The sequence below is a fragment of the Buceros rhinoceros genome, unplaced genomic scaffold (assembly GCF_000710305.1).
Source record: "Buceros rhinoceros silvestris isolate BGI_N320 unplaced genomic scaffold, ASM71030v1 scaffold35428, whole genome shotgun sequence".
In the NCBI taxonomy this organism is placed as follows: Eukaryota; Metazoa; Chordata; class Aves; order Bucerotiformes; family Bucerotidae; genus Buceros; species Buceros rhinoceros.
In genome coordinates, this window is record NW_010429249.1 from 24,875 (window position 1) to 25,209 (window position 335).

Here is a 335-nt window from a genome sequence, read left to right on the forward strand (position 1 = left end):
GGGTGTGGGGGGAGTCAGGTCTGGATAACTTGTCCCTTCAGGTGCCAGGGCCGGTGCAGTCCCACGGTGTAAGAACTCGGTGTGACTGCAGTGGGGAGGTGCTAATTGAGCAGCTAATGGTGCAGATTTAATGACAGTGCCGTATCCCCCTTGTAACCCCTCGCGGTGCTCGGGGACAAAGAGAAGCTGCGGCCGCGTCCACGGCACTCGGGCTGGGTGGTGGTAGCGGGGATAGCGGGGCTGGGATGAACCGTGGTGCGGCGATACGGTCCTAAAGCTCCTCCAGAGCTGCCCTGGCCCCCACAGGGGCGGCGGGCGGCAGCAGCCCGGCGGTG